This window comes from Callospermophilus lateralis, chromosome 8 (genome assembly GCF_048772815.1).
Source record: "Callospermophilus lateralis isolate mCalLat2 chromosome 8, mCalLat2.hap1, whole genome shotgun sequence".
NCBI lineage: Eukaryota > Metazoa > Chordata > Mammalia > Rodentia > Sciuridae > Callospermophilus > Callospermophilus lateralis.
Genome location: NC_135312.1, coordinates 105,981,977 through 106,003,209, shown reverse-complemented (window position 1 = coordinate 106,003,209; position 21,233 = coordinate 105,981,977). Strand labels below are relative to the sequence as shown.

Below are 21,233 nucleotides of genomic sequence, written 5' to 3'. Positions count from 1 at the left end.
AACCGTAACAATGATTGACATACTCTGTGTTTTATATTATTAAACCATTTGTCTCTACAACTTTAGGAAATAGTTTTAATTAACACCATTTTACAGATGAGAATGTTGTAATTTAGATCAGCTGAATAACTAACCAAAGTCTCATGTTCACCGAATTTCAGAATCAGGCTATATCTCAGTTCTCTGTGACTTCAACATGAAGTTAAGCTATAATGAAAATTTTTATTTATAGATATATTGAAATTGATGCTTCTTAATTATTTTTTCCTGTCAGTACCTTTCTTACATTAAAATAAAATGTGTCAGTCAGAAATGTTTTTATATTTTTTACTTGAACAAAAGGTAATGATGTACATATATTTACAGCAAGTCAAAATATTTTCAGCACCGGCAGAGCATAAGTGCTAGCTTTAGCCATGCAAATACTACAACTAGGAAGACACAGAGAAGACTAGCAGGACTCCTAAGCAAGGATGACCTGAAAATTCATGAAGAATTCCATAAATTTTTGTGATTGGAGAAGTACTTCAAAGAAACTACTGGTTTTGGCCCAATGTTAGAACCACACTGTTCAATTAGTAGCCACATGTAGTTATTAAAACTTTTATGATAAATGCATACCTTCAGTTGTAGTAGCTACATTGGAAGTGTTCATGTGACTAATAGATTCTTTATTGAACACTACAGAGATATGGAACATTTCCATCACTGCACAAAGTTCTTCCAGATAGGACTGCATTAGAATATTTTCATACTGATTTTCTTCAGATTGATTAATTTTTATTATTTGGTAATGTCAGTGCCTTAACTTGATAGGTTGTAATGTTTCATTTAAACTCTTGAAGATATAATTGTTCAGTTTTTATCTTCTTCATGTCAAGCATATATCACTCTGCTCATTTTTTTTTCAGTTTCCAATAGTTTGTCTTCCACATCAGCTTCTTACAAAAAAAAAAAAATGAATGAACTGATCATTACTATAGTCTGAACACATCTATCTCCTCCAAATTCATATACTGAAATACTGATAATCAAGGTGATGGTAGTAAGAGATGGTGCCTTTCAGAGGTGACAAAGTCATGAGGGAAGAGCCCTAGGAAAGATATGGGATCCCTTGTAAATGAGGTTGAGGGAGCTTGTTTGCCCCCTCTGCATTGGATGCAGTAACAAGGCATTAATGACAATGTACAGAGCACCTCAGTGGGCACTGAATATGATGTTGCCTTGGTCTTGGACTTCCCAGATTCCTAAACTGTGAGCAATAAATTCCTAATCTAAATTTTAAATTTATAAACTACTCATTCTTGATAGCACAGTGGGCACACCTATAGTCCCAGCTACTCAGGAGACTGAGATAGGAGGACCGCTTGAGACCAGGGGTTCCATGCCAACTTAGGCAGCACAGTGAGACTTTGTCAAAAAAAATTAGTTAGTCTAAAGTTTCAGTTATAACAAACAATAATAGATACTACCTAGTATTTTTTTTCTTAAAACATTAGATTACTACAATTCTCACATTACAGCAGTCTATTTTTTTATGGATATCAGGAATTAAGCTAGACATATGATTCCCACTAATGGTGGTTCTACTTAATAATATTTTGAGTTGGTGGTGATATAAAAGCAATAAGTATTCAGTAAAATACCATACTTCAAACTTCGGATTGTTTTCTTTTCCTGGACCATCCACATAAGCTACCATAGTGTTTTGATATTGGACAGGAGTAAGAAGCCCAGTTCCAGTTCAGCCATAAGGGTTTGAGGGTAAAGAGCACAGTATACTGTGGTGTTAAGTTTTGTTGTTTGCTCTTTCTTTAAAGGATCTGTATTTTTTTTATTCTGCCTGAAAATCTTTTTCTATTTTAATCACTTAATTGGTAATTTACAAAAAAAGCTTTATCAAGATATAACCTCATTGTTAAATCAAGATGCTTATGTATAATAAAAACTCTGGGACTTTTTTGTAGGTATTGATATTCTTTTACATATATTCTGTTTATGTTATATATATATATTCTGTTATGTTACTCTACAGTTAGATGATTTGGACTTTTTTAAATATTTTACATTTTATATGTGACATATAATCTTTGTCTTCCATTTTTGTACTAGGAATATCATCTAATATACATGATTATCCTGAACATTAAATGAAGCAATACAATGTTTCATTTAACTAATTGAATGCTTACTTTCTGTTTTTGTTTTGTTTTAGCAATGCAAGGCAATTCAAAGCATTTAGAGTTTATATTTCTATTTATTTTCTTTTTCTTATTACTGCTAAAGTGAAAATATTTCAGTATGGGGAACAAAGAGCTATGTATTTTGTCATTTTTTTTTCAAAACTTGAAACAACAATCATATTGAAATAGTGTATGTGAATTGATTTTTAAAGTAATAATTTAACAATATTTATTTTGTGGAAAAATTCTCTCATATGTTTTATAGTATCACACACAGTAAAAATGTCAATCTATGAAAAATATGGTAGATACTATTTAAATTTCTTTCTATTTAAATAGTATATATATATATATATATATATATATATATATATGTTTCTCTGCATCTGACATATTTGCTAAAATTGTGAATCAGTTTGTTCTGCCACATGGAAAACAGTGAGATATTTGAGGGAAGTTATGGTTCAAATAATCGAGCATAATTGAATACAACTGAGCTCTGTATACATGACCCTAGAGAATAGTATTCTTGTAACAACCACTCAAGCAAGATCTAATAAGCTCTGCTTCTACAGGCCAAGTGACTTTTTGAACACACAAAAAGTGAAATGACCATGAATTATATTGCCAGAAATGTTTCATTATCCTCCTGGAATGGAATTTATAATGAATGCAAACCCCAGAGCTCCACATGTTCCTCTTCATCATTAATATGAATGAAACAAGATGAACAGCAAATTTATCTTAGAAATACTGGGGTCACTAAAATTATTCTTGAAATATCATGCAGGTAGATGTTTGATAGCTTTGATTTAATAAGTTATGAAATTTAATAGCTACTAACTATTATGATTTATTTTTTACTTAATTATACATTAATGATCATTCTATTTATCCTGTTTTTAGACACCTGAAAACTCTAACTACCGATTAAAATCCTGATATACATTGCAGTCAGCTTTTGTTCCTTACTTATATGTTATTTTCTAATAAAATTTTCCTTATTTTACAAGAAATATATTTTAGCTAAGCAAATGCTATTGATAAAATCAATGTTATTTTTTGTTGAAATTCTCAATATATGATTTTTACCCCCCACACCTCCCCTCACTCCTCTAATTTTACTTCTTTCACTATATTTGCCAAATCTTGATCTGTTATTTCAAGATAAGTATTTACTTGTATAATAATAATATTTCTCCAATACCAAAAATGCAAAATCAACTTTAAGATTTTACATATAATCTTATGGAAATTGTTTTCAAGCCAGTAATCAACATGACTTTATGTTCTACTCAAGACCAGTTGTATGAGAGTGTAGATTGAACTTCAGTAACAATAAATCACAAATCTTATATTTTACTTCACATATTTTTAATATTTATTATTTTTCTTAAATCCCTAAAATTTTCCACTGTCTGTATAGAAATTGGTGCTTACATTATAATTCTGTAGTCTGCAAAAGAATAATGCAATATTCTTAATAATATTATTAATAATATTAAAATATTAAAATATTAAAAGCAGAATACAACAGTCACTAATATGGCATTATGTAAACATTGTGAATGTGTAACTGATGTGATTCTGCAATTTGTATTTGGGGTAAAAATGGAAGTGCATAACTCACTTGAATCAAATGTATGAAAGATGAAAAAAAATAAAATAAAATATAAACAAATAATATAAACGTCAAGCTGGTGAGCAGTGAACTTAAAAAAAAAATCACAGCATGCATTTTGTACCATATAATTCCAAATTCAAAGCCATGTGTTTTACAGGTTACAGTTCCAAATTATCAAGAGATTATTTTTTTCCAACCAATAATGCAGGTAGTTAAAGAGGTGCTTCTTTATCTTCCTTCACTTGCAGGTAGTTTTTTTTCTTTGTTTATTCTTTCTCTACATTTTTACTAATTATGATGTCACTTTATGATTCCTGATTTATGTGAAAGTTACTTTCAACTTCCATCTCCCATGGTGCAGAGATCCCATATCCTTCTCCTGTGTCATAGGCATTTAAGACTCTTTTGCTGCTAGAGAATCATTTGTTTGATCTCAGAGCAGCCAATACATTCTTTCAGTCATGTGCTGAGTGAACTTGTTTATGGTCTACTGTACTAGGGGCATTAAGAGTTTTAATCCAAAAACAATAAAATAAAGAGTTTTAATTTAATTTTATTTTAAACTATGCATTTATAGAAATGTTAAAATTTCAAGCCTTTGCAGCGGGAAGAGTTTCTGGGTGTCTATTTAACAGGCTGCTATAACTAGTAACTTTTAATCTTGGTTTTGATTTTTGAGGTGCTGGGAATTGAATTCAAAGCCTTGCATATTACTAGGCATGTGCTGTATCACTGAGCTACATTTCTAGCCCTCCAAAGTTTTCATTTTGGGTCATTAAATATTTAAAATTTTAAAATAATTTCTTCTGCATGAACTATTCTCTTAAAATTAATTACTTCCTATAATATAATTGACATTTTACATGAAATAGTTTAATTATTTTAGATTGCCAAATTTCTTGTTTTAGATTCATATTATTAAATACTAAGCAATCTAAATTTTATTGAGTGTCTACCATATTCTATTGGCAAGTGAGGCAGATGTCATCTTGTATTCTTACCTTGCATAATTGAAACAATGGTATCGTAATTCTACTACACAATACCAATCTTTTTCCTCTTTAGTTCTTTATCCCTTGCTTTCTTTTACTTTGCACTTTCCTGGTATATCTGTGCTCTCTTTATATCAATCATAGTTCAACACATAAAACTCCTATCGCTATTTCAAGGGAATTAGATGATCAATTGTGTTTGGAAAAGTCAGGGAATCACCACCCCACTAACTCCTAGGTAATATGACCCTCATGGTAATCCAGAATTGAGAAAACTTCTCCTGTATTGACTTTCACCATTGCAACTGCACAATCATGGTCCAGCTGTATGGACACTGGAAGGTGGAGCTCAGTAATCACAAATACATCTAATAAAATTTGTCTGCCAGATCCCACAACTGCAGGAAGATAGCAACTGCTGTACCTCTAAATTTTGTACAATTGTACTTCATTCATAGAATCTAGTACTTCAGGAACCTAGTTGCGAGAGATGATATGAAGTGTGTTCTTACACTCCAGTCACTGCTATGCCGTGAAGGAATGGACTAGATGGGGTGAGGGATGAACAAAATAAACAAAACTTAATGTCTATGTTCCTCATATTTAACCTTTCTTTACTATAAGATTTTGAGGTATTTCTTTGAAATATCATAGATGATATTATTTCTTAGCCTCAATTTGATAGTTTTTATCTTTATTTGTAAAATTCACTCTTCTCATTTTTGCAACAAGAGGATCAACATTTTTCTTTTGGATTACATTATGCATGAAATGTGTGTGAATGCATATGTTCTTTTCATCTTCCCTTTGCCTTATTTTTGGTGATGGAACTAATTTGTTATACTTTTCTGTCTGTAACTCTTATGCTTTAATATGAAAACGAAATACCAACTATTTTCTTCATTAATATTCTGCACACCTCTCCTCACAATGAGTTGTATCTTTGAACACTTGATTCTTGTCTCTTACTCTTCATCTCCACATGGACATTTAGAAAGGTTAAATTCTCTTCTTTCTTCTTTTCATCTTTTATCTTCTTGTCACCTTGCTTATCTTTCAGCATGGTGTACTTTTCTAAATAGTGAAGTACTTTTATCTTCAGAACCAGTGTTTATTACTTACGTTATGCATTCTTAAGTTTTGTGTGATATGAGAGTTTAATGCATGGCTCTGCCAGGGGCTGCTAAGGTGGATTGGTTATTACATAATTCTGTCTTAAGAATTTATTAAGAAAATCATTTTCCAAGTGTTTTCTAAATGCTAATATAAAATTATATTGTAACTCACATCCTTGCTCTTCTTTATTTTTTAATCTTTTCCATTTTTCTGACTCTCTATTACTATTATTTAATTATACTTCCAGAGGAAAATAGCAATAACAATATTTTATTATCAGTTTTAATTATACTTCCAGATGAAAACAACAATAGAAACATTAAATTATCAATGATAATATCATGTGTAATTTGAATATGTCAACACTTAGTAAATATAAAGTGTGTTTTTAAAATAACTTATCACATTATACAACACATATGAAATATAAAGTCAAATTGCATTCTAACTCTCATGTAAATTATTAGTAGCAAAATACACAAAGTACAAATCCCATGGAAGTAACAAATATTTAGTCAATTATAAAATTTAAAGTGAAACAATAGGGAATTTTATTGTAATTTTTGGAAATATACTTGTCATTTATGTCCAAATCAGATCTGGATCATATTTTTTACTAATTTTCCAACAGCTGAAAAATTCTTTTTAATGGTAATGAAGAAGTATTATAACCTAATTCTAAATACTGTCTCCTTGATTCTCATTTTCTAACAATCCTATCTTTTTCTTAACACTTTTGAGACCTTTGGATTCATTATGTACAGATAAATATTTCAAAATAGAATCAATTACTATATCTTAATATCATCGTGTTTATTTTTCATTTAAGAAAGTTTTTACATTGTAAGAATGATTATTCTTGCAAAACACATTATTTATTATCTTTTCTTTATAGAACAGGAAAAAGGATTAATCTTGCAACACACATTGTATATTATCTGTTCTTTATATATTCTGATATTATTAGGCACAGTTTCTTGACAAACAATTTTGATGTCTACTTGTCAAAGGTTAAATTTTTAGATTTCATATATTTTGAATATTTAGAATCAGTATCATCTATACTGAAAATACAGGTACTTTATAAATTCAATACATACTGGAACATAGAATTTTTAAAATTTGGCATTATAATAATTACAGTCACTATTATCATCATTGCTATTATTTTTATATTTATTTTATATATTTTTATATTGACAGATGTTACCCAAGAAAGGGTGAAGATTATGTATGTGTAAGCTCTGTTGTCTTAAAAAAAGAAGAGAAGGTAGCCTAAATTTTATTTAGAAAGAGGATGGTAGAAGTGACAGAATTAATGCTTACAGAAATAGACATTGACAATATGCCTGACCCAATCTATCTGTCTATCACTTTCTTTCAACACTTTTTTTTCTCAATATTTGGAGTGAAACATGGGAGCCCAGATTTTTTATTTCTATAATTTGGTTTGAAAATATATGGTTAGATTGACACTTAATCATGAGAAGTAGCAATGGTCAAGTAAGTAATTAGTATAATGAAAAGGAAGGGAACAAATGGTTTCAGGACAGAAAGAGACAATGAAGATAATGAATGGTCTTCATGGAAAATGAGGAAGGAACATAAGTAATCTGTGACCTGAGCAAGAACATTTTATAAGGAATAACAGGGAAGAAAAGAGTTTGCCAAGCATTGTGTGGTAAATGAGAAATGAAAAATGTAGATGGAAATTATTTAAAAATTTACTTGTTAAGATTGTTGGATGTAGGAAAGACTGCAATACCAAAGCAAGAATTTGGTATTATTATTCATTTGTTTTTAACCTAACATGTTTAAAGATAGGTGGAGATAAGATAGAAAAGGTTAAAAAATGCATTGCTACAGAGACAAGATTGAGTACAAATTACACAACTGTTAGAACATAATTCTGGAATAGTTTAGAGGTTAAGCTTACTAGAACAGCAAAGTTGGGGAGTTGAGATTTCAGCAGAAAAGGGCACACACATATCTTCACCAATAAATGTGAAGAAAAATAAAATAGGTGTGTGAGTTTCAGGTGTGTTCTTACACTTGTGTGAAGTACCATGGCTTCTATTTTATCACAAAAGAGGAAGAGATGTTCTTTGAAAAGGGTGAATAGTTGAGTTGGAGTTGAAGAATCTGAAGGTTTGAAAGAGTGTGGAGAGAGTGCTGTCTGACTGATTTTTTTTATATTGTTGATATTCTATTTGAAATTGTCGACTCTGACTTTAAATTGGTACTGTATTCCGTGTGATGGAACTTTCTTCAGGTAGCCTCTCTAAATCAGGATTGGATGCGAACAGAGAGTTAGGTCAAAGCTATTCAAATTTTAAACCTTGGAAATCTTTTGAAATAAGAATTCTTCATAAGGAATTATCTGCTTCAAGACTGCATCCCTAACTAAACTTGTACTTTTCCTCTTTTGGGCTTAGTTTATATTCCCTATCTAATAGTATTACACTTTTATTGTGTACTAGGTATATTACTGTGTGTCCTATCTCATCTGATACATAATAAGAACTTCTATTCGTACTTGTGGTCCCAATACCTAACAGATTGTCTTGTATTACCTGTTTACGGCATGTTAGAAATGTATAACCTGAAAGAAAATAGTCCTGAGATTTTTATCAAGAGCACTCATGTCAAGGAATATTCTCCCAGATCTGTGCTTGGTTACAAAGGGAAAATGTGGAGTGAATTTCTATGTTTGATCACAACAGAAACATTTATATATTGAAGGATAGGAATTAAACTCATTGAAATATAGAAAATATAAATCTCTGCTGTCCAATACATGCAATCACTAGCAAAAAGATGCTATTAAGTGTTTCATATACAGCTAGTTCAAACTGATATATGCTTTAAAAGCAAAACACAAACTAGATTTTAAAGAATTAGTATAGAAAAAGAATACCATATATCAGTGTAATGTATTATATATGATTTCACATTAAAATAAAATATTTAGATATATTGAATTAAATAAATCAAATATATTACTAAAATTAATCTCACCCATTTATTTCAACTCTGTTTATAAATACAGTTACCTTAAAATTTAAAATTACATATCTGGTTCTCATTTATGACTCACTATATTCCTATTAATTTGGACAGTATTGATATAGAAAAATGTATTGAACTAAACAAAGTTGTCTTTTATAAATATTATTTTCTCAGTAATGGTTTTAATGGTCTAAAATCTAGAATAATCCAATTTGAAGGGTTACTGAAACAATTTATATTTTTACATTTTTTTTAGTTGTACATGGACACATACTTTTATTTTATTTGTTTATTTTATGTGATGCCAGAAATCAAACCCAGTGCCTCATGCATGCTAGACAAGTGCTCTAACACTTAGCCACAACCCTGGCCCCAACATTTCTATATTCTTCATATGACACATCAAATAACACTTTCAAACTTTAGTTAAAATTTATTAAAATAATTGCTAGAAATGTAAGGAGTATCAGAGGCCAATTATTTGAAAATATGGTAAATCAATGTTATTTTAAAATTAATTCTGTGTTTAATACCATCCAGTGTTAGCACTTTGTTCTTCAAAGCCATTGAGTTTCTAACTACAATCTATAGGCATGTTGAGACCATTTAGCAAACCGTTTATTCCTAATCATAATGCTAAGTAAGCAAAATATTATTTGCAGTTGCCAAAGTTTTAAGATTAGCATATTAAAATCTGCAGTGATAGTTTCTATAATAAAATAGACATTTGTAAATTTTGTGCATGAATAACAACAAGGGTAACATGTTTGAAAAGAAAAGTAGCTAAGTAACCAAAAGCAACAAAAATTTCAGGAGACTACTTTTCATAGTATGTGGTGATTCTAACAGATAATTGAAATGTTAAAAATGTATCTTATAGCTTGATGTCATGTTAGTTGAAAACTGTCAGCTGTTTTATGAAAGAACAGACAGATTTTGGTTATATGTATGTTTACAAGATGTGAGCAATATGTTTTCCACTGCTACTGCTTCTATGAAATCCTCAATACATATTGACAGCAATAATCTAAAATTCATTGTTAATTTGCATAGTATTTCTTAAACCTGACTTCCATTTTCTTTCTACTTAATATTTTCCATAATTCTATTAAGGTTGCTCAAAATACTATACTGCCATATTAGAATAATAAACACACACGAGAAACAGTTCACAAAACCCCTCTTAGATAAGTAATTCATAAATACTTTCAAAAGATTTCTTATTTTATTTTATACTTTTCCTATAGTTTTTATTTAAAATATTAAAAATACAATCTAACTTTCTATCCTAAAATTATTTTATGTGTTATGCCATAAGATGCGCACTATATGTTTTTAATTTACGTATAACTCATTGTATTTTCATGATAAGGAATAGAGTTTGAGCATAAAGACTAAGAATCATACAGATACTGTTTTTCTATAAATCAATGAAACCAGAATGAAGAACCCGTTATAGCCAGAAATATAAACGTTATGCTGAGAGAAATATTAACTATAAAAATATGGCAAAACAGACATTTACAAATACCCATCTTGGTGATCATTTTTCTCATTTGTGATGGGAAAACATTTTGACTACTTATCATTGCTATCGGTATTTTTCACCTTAAGTACATCTTCCCAGTGTTAAAGCTGGAAAACGATTTTATCATGATTCCCTTGCAACTAAGGTAGGTTTCACCTAACACAGGAATTTCGGCAAGAAATGGAACTTACTGAATATCAGAAATAGTTTTATAAAAAGAGAATTCTTACAATATTTTGCCTGTCTGATTTAATATGTCCAAATATAACATTTAAACAGAGCAATTCAATATGAAATGAAAATACCCTTAGCAAAATGTATTTCACTTTACATCACAAATGAACAGCAAATACTTTAAAAACTTGATCTCTATTACCAATAGATTGTCACTAGGAATTCAATGACATGTTTGAAGAGGAATAAATCACTGATATTTGACTACATTAAATAAAAGGAGATTATTTAGCTGATAATTTTATTCTGAAAATTATTGAATACTTGGCTTAAGTATTCTCATGTTACAATAAATGTTAAATGAAAAATTTGTTGGAATTAATTTATATGAAAAAATATAAAATGTTTTCATCATGGTTTTACTCTGAAGTATTTTTAAATTAATTTTTTAACTGACACATTGAAAACAAAAATATGCATATTTAATAAGATAACATGAACACAATGCATGTATTATACAATGCATGTATCATTGTGTAATACTTAAATCAGATTAAGCATATCTATCTGTTCAAATGTTTCTCATTTTCTTAAGATGAAAACATATACTCTCCTTTCTTCTAGCTTTTTTTGCAATGTGCAGTATATTATCATTTTCTATTAGTAACTGTACTGTACAATAGCACACCAGAACTACTTACTTACTCCTTATCTAACAGCAGCTTAGTACCTGCTCACCAAACTTCCCCCATTCTTCCCTTAGATAATTAATACTATCATTGAAAATAAATGTGACTATTAACAGAATGCAATATACCCATGAATTTTATTTCAGTATTATTTTCCATATTAGCTTTGTCCAGGAGAAATAAAATGTGAGTCACAGATTTCAGCCACATATGCGTTTCTAAATTTCTATTAGTTAAACTTTGGGAAAGTAAAATGAATTAGACTATATCGATATTAATATATTTTACTTAACAAAATAGGTCTAAACTATATTTCTTCTAAAGTATAATCAAGATAAAAATTAGAAGTTTCAAAAGTTTTATGTAAGACTTCTCAATCCATGGTCTACTTTACATAGCCCATCAGAATTCAGACTAGGCTTGTGCTCAATTCCATGGCATCCTGTTGAAGTGTTTAGATAGTGTTTTGATAGTGTTTTAGATACTGCATCTTTTGCTAAGGTAGGCCACACCCTCCTAGTAACAACACATGTTCCAACTTATATGTATGGATTATTTAGTTATGAAATTCCTAGAAAAAAATGAGAAAAGGATTTAGGGATAAACCAAACTAACTCAAACAAAACAATTTTTTTTAAAAAAAAAAAAAAGAAAAATTAGGAAGGATTCTATAGTAAAGAAAGAACGGAGTGGCCTGTTTCCCACAAGATCATTTGATTTTGATGAGAGCCAAAGTAATAAAGGGAAAGAGTCAAAAAATAATGAAAAGTTTTGGTGAAAATCTGCATTCAATAATAAGATCTAACACACAACTCTGAGGGATTTCTTCCTCCTTCTCCAAGTCTGCATAGACAGACTACTCTCTAGGAACCCAGGAAAATGAAGCTATGGGTGTATCACAAAATTGAACCATTATTACAGACAAAGAATTCTCTTCATGAAGGGAAGAGAGACTTCACCAAAAGTTTTATAAAGTGATATAAAAAAAAGCTAGAAGAGAATGAAAGAAGCAGGATAGACACATAGTCAAGATTATAACTGACATATTGGTTGAAGAGATACTGGACAGTAAAGCTTTGTGACTTCCAGTGCGAAAAATAGAGAAACATTTTGTCATAGGAATGTTAACAATAGAAATTCTGCTACTAAGATTATGAACATTTGTTCCTACATATATATTTATGTCATATTTTTTTAAAATCAAATACCATTTTTATATTATACATGAAATAATAATTATTGGGATATTTGAGTATGATTCCATTTTAGATAACCAAACAAATATATCTGTATTTCTTCAGTGAATGTTATTTAAAATACACTAAATAGATCTCCTAGAAGATAGTTTCCATTTGGTAAACAATAGTTATTAATGTATATATAGAAATATATTATAGACTCATATTATAAATGGCCAACGGATTATGAAAAAATGTCCAATATCACTAATCATCAGAGAAAGGCAAATCAAAACCACAATGAGATATCATCTCACTCCAGTAAGAATAACTGTTATAAAAGAAAAAAAAAATCTAAGAAAACAAGTGCTGGTCAGAGTGTGGAGAAAAGGGAACACATACACACTTTTGGTAGGAGTGTAAATTAATACAGCCATTAAGGAAAACTATAAGAAGTTAAAACTCCAAATACCATATGATCTGTCAATACTACTCTTGAGAATATACGCAAAGGAAATGAAATCAGTATATCAAATAGGCACCTGTACTCCCATGTTTAGCAACACTATTCATAATAGCCAAAAAATGTAAACAACCAAATTACTCATCAATTGATGAACAGATAAAGAAAATTCATACCATGGAAAGTTGTTTGACCATTTAAAACCATTAAAAACAATGAAATCCTGTTATTTTCAGAATTGTAGATTATTTATGTTAAGTGAAATAAGGCAGGCACAGAAAGACAAGTACCATGTGATCTCAGTCATATGCAATATCTAACAAAAGTCATCATTTTCTATAGTAACAGTAGGGAATGGGGAGGGAGAATGTGGACAGGTAGATAAATGGGTACTAAAGTAGATTTAGTAGGAGTAAACAAACAGCTGTAAGGAAGAATTTTGAATGAATTCATCATAAATAAATAATACATGTTTGAAGATATAGATATATTTACTCTGTAGATTAATCAGATTTGCCTTATTGTGACAAAGTAGAAGATCAGCTTTATAAAGGAAAAGGTTTATTTGCCTCATGGCATCAAAGGTTTCAGCTTATGATCCCTTGAGCCTGTGGTAGCATGGTAGGCCATGGCAGAAATGCATGGTGAAGGACGCTGCTCACCTTGTGGTGGTTGGGAAGCAAAGAGAAGAAGGAATTGAGGTACCAATATCCCCTTCAGGGCTACACACCCACTGACTAACTTTTTTCCCACAAGGTCCTACCTCCTAAAGGTTCCACTACCTTGCAATAGCACCACAGGATGGGAGAAAGCCTTAAACACATGAGGTCTTTGGGGGACACCAAATACAAATTGTAGAACCATGATTTAAACATTACATGATATATTCATATGTCAACACATCACATAGTACTAGGTAAATAAATAAAATAAATATCTATGTTTTCAAGTATTAGTTAAAAATAAACAAAAATAAAATGTTTAAAAGTACACATAAATAAAGAACCCTAATACTGAAAAAGCACAGTGATCACAAAAGTGGAGAAATAATAACACTGGCATATTCAAGAACCATCTATTTAGAAAGAGTCATTTGTATAAACAGAGAAAGAAAGAGACATTAAGTCAAATGAATGAAAGAACTTTGGTTGTTTTATGTCTTATGCCGTAACAAAACAACCGAACTTTGACTTATTTACAAAAATTGGTGGTAGAATTTGAATCTTGAGAGTTTATTCAAAGATGAGAATTTGTTAAGCAAGATATTGAGAACGCATGAGTCTTAGAAAACATGAGAGACACCACTGATTAATAGAATATAAAGTTTAAGATTTAGATTTGATATTAACAAGTGGACAACACTCTATAGAAGAAAACAGCCATCACAAATCCTTTAGATATAAGATTCGGCACAAAAATATTCAAAACATGATTTATAATGTTAATTTCTTACAGTGATGAGGAACTGCTTATTTTAAGTGAGTATAGATACTCCTTGAATGCACTGTATTTCCTTGTGAGTAGTTAGTTACAAGTTAAAATTATATTTTTTAATATTATTTCCCATGGAAAATGTGACAAATATTATTCCTTTCTCTTTTCCAAGATTTGTGATTATCTGAACACATGATATTTAATAAATAAGTGGTTTTGCAATGTGTATTATGAATATTTGTCATAGAAAGTAAATAATTAGATAGGAAAATCAAGTATCAGTATGGCTTCTTGAGCCCAATGTCAATACAGTAAGGCCTTCCTGCATATATGGCTCTAAGTGTTGTGAAGTAAATAAGAAAGAATCCACACATGACTCTAGGTTTAAAGGCCAAACAGAATAGAAATAAATATCATTGGACCAATATTTTCATAAAATAAAATCTACAGAAACAAAATAATAGAAAATGGAACATTTACGTAAATCATCACAGAGCAAGTTGTGCTTTATTGCTTTGATTTGTTACTATAAATGTACACAGTGAAAGTGATGGCTGAAGGGACCCCAAAAGGATGTTGCCTTCCCCTTAATGGTTTGGAGCTGTGAGGAAAGAGAAAGGCAACCAATGTTGGGATGGAAAATACTGATTCATTTTTCTTTTTCCTGTTTTGCACTAACACCAGCCTGTTAGTCCTGGCTTTTTGCAATTTTTATTACAGAGTTCACAATAGTCATAGACCACACCAATAATCACTTGAGTCTGTCTTCAGATTAGGACCAAGAAACAATGTGCTATTCTGAATCTGCTAAAGTCCAGGGTTACAATTTTGGCATGTTATAGAAGGAGGAGAATGTAAACAGAAAACAAGTTGAGAATTTCAGAAAAACCACCAAGACAGGACTGTGATACGGGAGCTGAAGGGTATTTTATTCACATTAATACAATTCTAGAATGCACTATAAATCTTCAAGCTTACATTTTGTGAAAATTGTCCTTATTTTTATCTAAATATTATACAATAAAAGGCTACTTTCAACAAATTCATGGAATTTAGAATAGCTTCCTTAGGGTTATTTTTCCATGCATCTTTGGGAATGGATACTTTTTGGAAAACAGTAACTTAATTGTTGTTTTGAGAAGGTAAAACAGAGAACATATTTTGTTTTCCATCTGACCTCGCTTTAACTGAGAGTATTGTTGATTTAATAGCTAGTCTTTTTTCTAAATTCAGTGTTGTGTTATATTTTTCTATATATTTTGGGCAACCCATGTTAATTTAAATTCCTGCTTACATAAGTGGTTTCAACAAGTCCATAGGTATATTTGGATGAGCACTGTGTGAATCTTTTTAATTAGAATTTTCGATAAGTTGAGCAGGAAGTGCATCTCCTCTGATATGCATGTGTAATTTCCACTAAAGTGAGCAAGCATAACTAAGGGCAATGATTTCCCCTTTGAACACTTTAAATTCTATGCACTCCAGATGCTATGGAGACTCCAATGACTATTCTCTTATTCAAACTGTTGACTTGTCATGGCAATATAATTCCTTATGAAATCACTTTTGTTTGTTTAAATGAAGTTTTAGACCCCTCCAAAGTCATATAAGTTCTGGTTATGGAGGTGTTAACTTTTCAGTGATGGAAGAAATATTTGCTAAGTGAAATGAAAATATTTGTCAAGGCCATCATGCTTCTAGTTTGATGATTCTGGACAGGATGCTGATACTAGCTGGCAGAAAGATATGAACATCCCTGCAGATTAAAATGCAAATTTTATTGCTGAAAACAGCAATACACAGAAAGGCCATAGAGCCTTTCAGCTTTCTGACAGCAGCTTGCAGAACCAGTACACTGAATCACTCAATATCTTTAAGTGTGTATCCGATTCGGGAGCTCTAATAAACATCTGCTCACACTGTACCTCTGCCAAGCTCTAGTTTTAAGAATATACAGGCTTCAACATTAAATAACTGTTGTGCTAAACACTTTTTTCTGGAGTAGATTGTGATTGAATATGGTCTTAATTAAAATAAAATTAAAGAGTGTGTGGGTCAAAGTAAAGGTGATAAAAAGAATCATATAGAGACGTTAGGCTTTTACACCTATATATCAGCTCTATAAAAAGTCACAATTTGAATTCCACTTTTGTGAAATGAGAATAGTCCATGAAAAAATTGAATAATTAAATTCTGTAATGGAAACAAGAGATTAATGGGTTTATTCAACAATCACTCATTAAATGATACTTAGGTATCAGGCAACTGCAAGTTGAGAGGATATGAAGAAAAGTTAAAAAGATGGACTGTCTTTCAAACATGGATAGGGATGGAGAAAACCCCTCAAACAATAATTCCAGTTAAACATTATTTTAAGAAATTCTTTGTTGTTTCAGCACATTCTATGCACATGATTGATTCCCCCACCCCCCTTCTCAACAAAGAAAATCTACTTTTCCCACAAAGGAAGAAAATTGATTTTAATTTGGCCTTCAATGACATGCTTACAAAGAAAGGGGACTGTAGTACGTGACCACAAAATCTACTGATGTCATCATTTTATAATGACCATCTGTGTTTTGGAAAACAGACACCAAGAATACAAAGCCTGATCTTGGTCAAGATGAAAATTTGGTCAAGTATGTCTTTCTAGGCTTAATGCTGACTCACCGAAGAATAGACACTGGTCACTCAGAGGTGTATTTAAGTTTAGTTAGATAACCATTGAATAATTTGGTGAAAAATATTGCTAGAAGAGATAATAAGTCTCATTCTTCTCAATTCCTCCAATTAAATATTTATACAATGACTTTAATTTCAACTATATAAAATACCTTGTTGATTGCCCCCATGTACTTCAAATGTGATATTTTTGATTTTCCCATGTATTTTAATACATTTGCTTATTCTTGAATCTTGCACAGTACATTCAAAATTGAGGCATATGCTGATAGTTTAATACATAAAATATTTTATATTGAAATTGCTCATATTAGCCAAAATAAATCTAGGATATGATAAAATTCATAATATAATTTAATATGGCTAACAAACTACAATTATGAATCCATGTGTGAAGAAAATCTATTATATATTTTAAATTCAGTGAAATGTTTAGGAAGTTTTATTGTTCTTTATTTTTAAGAGTTATTCGAGACTCTGTTTCACTTCATCATGAATAACCTAAAAGTAATCGCATTTGCCTTATCTTTAATTTAATCATGTATGCTTTCATCTTGTTCCTTTCTCTTCTATTATCTTTGATTTTCATAGCAGATATTAACAATATTTTATACAGAGTAAGTAAGTGTTCTTAGTGCATGTCTTACATTTCCTTATAATGTTCTTGTTACTAATATTTTCCTACTTAAATGAATACTGATTATAAATAAATGTGAAATGTGTTATATTTTATAAACCTGTTTACAGTTTACATGTAACTTAAATAATTCTCTGTGGTGAATAATCTTAAAAGAGGCTGAAAAACAAACATTAATGCTATGATAGTTTTGTATCTAAGAACATATTCTTCCCCTTGGAGGTGGCTTGAAGTACTATGAATGATGCAAGAGTTAGTTATTTATCTTCAATCTGAATGGAGAAAACAAAATGATAGAATTATCACAAAATGATGTTGATTTAATATTTTCTCTGTGAGTGAGCTCAAATATGAAAAGTTAAAAAATGTCATTCTTATGCATTAAAATCAATAGTAAAACAAACTATGCATGGATATATTACTTGGTGGCAATGTAGCTCTACTCTCTTAATGACTTTTATAATTAAACCATGGAATAAAGGGAGTGACTTGCCAGCAAGTGACCATGCATGTCAATGAGAGCTGGGCTCACTGCCACTGGCCAAAATTTTGGGAGAAAAAGACCTCAGAAATAGGCACTCTTCTGCAGATCCCTCTGTGAAGAAAAACTTTCTAAACATCAATGATTAAAAAAATAAGGTAGGAAAATTTTAACAACTTGAACATTCACATATGTTTGGTATTTTAAAATGGTTTTACGAGGACTAAGTGTCTTCTTCTTTCAGCTAATGACATGTTCTTATAAAGCCAAAACTTTTAGGTCTATTTAAATCCAGAAGTTGTAAGCACACTAACACATGTGACCTTGTACACATACACTTCAATTCAGGTTGCATGGCTTTGTTTAATATTTTTCTTCTTTTTATGTTTTATTGATGGTTTTTAACAGCTTTGGTGTTCTCTTTCATCCAATTGATCTGATTGAAAAAAGAACTAAGGCCAAGTATATCATTACTCAGTCATTTGTGGTTCCAAGGCCATCAAAATAAGCCTGATCACATGCCAGCAACTATAACTATAATCACACAGTTGTTATAAGTCATCGACAGGGAATAATGAACACATGGCTGATATGCTGTGAATACTAATTCTGCTACTTTGTCTTAGGGATCTAGAACTGTTCATTTTGTCTGGCAAAGATTCGCTTACAAAATTCTGTGGTGATAATATTCTACTTGAAATTCCGTGTTATTATATTGAGGACATGAAATGTATACTATATTTTAAATTGTATATGGGGGAAAGATAACATCATGACATTTTATCATAATTTAGATCTAGTTATTAAATTATGGGGACATTATAGTATTTATCTAATGAAAATAGTCTACATCTGAACTGGGAATAACAAGATAAACATAAGTGTAAAAGACATATTCATGTCTTTTTAAAAACATAATACAGACAAAGAATTTGTTCAAAAGATACTAAATAGTTAACAAGGTGATGGTATATGTAATTAAAAGGATGATTACACATATATATGTAAACAAGTATTATACATTTGTATATATGATATTTGACATTTATCGAATCCTTGCTCTGTATAGGCACTAAAGAAAGTACCTTGTGTCATTTTTGTCATCAAAATGGTTTTATAACTTATGTAATAAACCCTAAGATTCCAGAGTTTGTAGAGATTTCCTTGTAATGAAAAGCTTAAAAGTCTCTTTAAAAAGGTGAAATTATGAACTCTGTTGTTAAGTGTCTGGTTATAGTACCTGAAATATTAGCCATCAAAAAGTATAAAAGATGACATCATAAATGAAGAACATGATTTTAGGAAAAGATGTGTCAACATATTTGTGGAGCTGTCATTTAGAAAATACAGACAAGATAGATATGGCAGTTCAGTAAATGAATTCAATGTCTAGAAATTGGTGAAATTTAAGAAATAAAAATTTCAGAGGGTTTTGTGACAATTTTTTGTATTATTTAACATATGCCAGATGATGTTTGAATACCAATATAAGAAATAATAACATATTTAGTACTTGCAAGAGACATGTGGGATGAGGACTTTTATTTTCCTTGTTCTATAATTGATGAAATCAAAGCCCAGAGCTTGGCTTGCCCAAGGTCAGACAAAGAGTAAGTGATGGTGTTTGAATTTTCTCAGGTAGGTTATGGAGAGTTATGCCATCTTTATAATTTGTATAGGAAAAGAAGACACTAAATACTATTAAGTTTCTGAGATAGCAAAATGGAGAATTATATTGCCAATGACAACACCCCCCCCCAAAAAAGTAAAAAAACTAAAAAGGAAATCCAGTAGGGGGAGGTCACTGAAATAGCATGCTTTCTTTTGCATTTTTAAGAAATGAAGGATCTAGAATAATTTTCTCAAGGACACTATTAGGAAAATTGAATCAATACATAATATTTTTTTTTAATTTTTAAATTTTTGACTGTGTAAGGATGGAGTCATTATAAGAATATTAAAAAGTCCTCAGAAGGATGGTTTTGTATTCTGTATTATATTATAGTTTGGACATGCAAATTCTCCCCAAATCTCATGTTCTCAGAGGTGGGGCTTATGATAATGATTAGGTCATAAGAGCTCTCATCTCATCAGGAGATTAATCCATTTGTAGCTGTATGAACTGGAAGGTGGGACTTTTGTTGGAGGAATTCGGTCTTTTGGGGGATGTCCTGGAAGGGTTTATCTTCTCTCCCACCCCTTTCTCACCTTTTCTTTCTGCTTTCTGCTGCAACAAGTTGAGTAACTTTTCTTCCAGAACACCTTTCTCCCATGACATTTTACCTCATCTCGGATCCAGAACAATATAGTTGGACAGCCATGGACTGAGACCTCTGAAATTGTGAGTCCCAATGAATTTTTCTCCTCTAGGTTTTTCTTGTCAGGTATTTTGTCACAGCAACACAAAGTTGACTAACACATACTATTAGAAAATTGCCTCTAGTTTATATGGAATTGTTATACTTTGGTGTATTTTCGATGTATACATATGTCCTCTAGTTGTAAAGTGAGAGTGGTAGAAGATGAGGAAAACCCTGACAGTAAATTTTTATTGGAAATTTTGTCATTTTGTATTATTTTTCAATTTTTGGAAGTATTATGTACTAGAGTATTAACTAAAGACCAGTGCTGCTCCCAGAGCAGGGCAAGGTTGTCATCTGTTGATAGAGAAACCCCAAGTTCAAGTCTGTATCTAGGATGCACTGATATGACTCCAGGTACTTCTGTTTATAGTCTCAAAGTCTTCATTTTGAACATATGAATAATTTTAGAGATACTCAGATTCTTAGGTAAATGAGATAGTATATGCAAATATACTTTATGAATAACTGTGTAAACATAGTTTTCTCATAGGCCTGTATTTATTGAATGACACACACCTTTAGTCAACAGAAAGACACCTGTAACAACATGAGAGAGTGCTGGTGGCAGACAGACCCCTTTAACAAAAGGAGAAGAGAGTGTAGCATTAACAACTTATTGTGGAATGAAAAAAAAAAAACTGATCTCACTATGGCAAAGGCTCAATTATACCTGAGCTTTG

General features: G+C 30.7%; 1 non-coding gene across 1 annotated transcript; it reads left to right on the top strand.

Annotated features, from left to right (window-relative positions):
* Nucleotides 1-403: 403 nt before the first annotated feature.
* On the top strand, nucleotides 404-508 carry LOC143406657 (U6 spliceosomal RNA). The gene has a single exon (XR_013092287.1). It is a non-coding gene; the product is annotated as a U6 spliceosomal RNA (small nuclear RNA).
* The last annotated feature ends 20,725 nt before the right edge of the window (nucleotides 509-21,233 follow it).